Source organism: Myotis brandtii, unplaced genomic scaffold (assembly GCF_000412655.1).
Source record: "Myotis brandtii unplaced genomic scaffold, ASM41265v1 C41538102, whole genome shotgun sequence".
Classification (NCBI taxonomy): Eukaryota; Metazoa; Chordata; class Mammalia; order Chiroptera; family Vespertilionidae; genus Myotis; species Myotis brandtii.
In genome coordinates this window covers 1-699 of record NW_005301353.1, presented here as the reverse complement: position 1 = coordinate 699, position 699 = coordinate 1, and the positions used below count along the sequence as shown (strand labels likewise).

At 59.2% G+C, this 699-nt stretch overlaps 1 pseudogene; it reads left to right on the top strand.

Moving 5' to 3' along the window:
* The first annotated feature begins 19 nt into the window (after positions 1 to 19).
* Positions 20 to 673, top strand: LOC106725303 (annotated as a pseudogene).
* The last annotated feature ends 26 nt before the right edge of the window (positions 674 to 699 follow it).

Genomic DNA, 699 nt, shown 5'->3' with positions numbered 1-699 from the left:
AAAAAAGAAGAATGAAACCATTGCGTAACTCTTGTTATTTTTTTGCGCCTGATGCCCATATGGTTAATGATGCTGAACTTGGATTGAGATGTGTCCCTGTCACGTGGACAGTTTGAGGGCAGGACTGTGAGGCTGAGGAGGAGCGGGCACGAGGCCTGTGTGTGCACCTCTGACACGGGGACCCCACAGCCGCGTCTCTGACCGTCTCCTGTCCCCTCAGATAGTGACCAGAGGCTGCGAGACCGTGGAAATGACCCTGAGGAGGAACGGGCTGGGCCAGCTCGGCTTCCACGTGAACTTCGAAGGCATCGTCGCGGACGTGGAGCCTTTCGGCTTTGCCTGGAAGGCGGGCCTGCGCCAGGGCAGCCGCCTGGTGGAGATCTGCAAGGTGGCCGTGGCCACGCTGACCCACGAGCAGATGATCGACCTGCTGCGCACGTCCATGACCGTGAAGGTGGTCATCATCCAGCCGCACGGCGATGGCTCGCCCCGGAGGTAAGCCCGGCGGGGCCGCTGCTCCTGCGGGTCCTGGGAAAACGCGGGCGCAGGGCTCCCCCACCACGTCTCCTGGCTGTCAGCCATCAGAGCAATTTAAAAAGGGCTCTGACAGCTCTCAGTGTAAAGTACACGATAAAGCGTCATTTTCTAAGCAATTTAACGGGACAGTGACCACGTACAAGCTGAGCTATCGCCGCACGC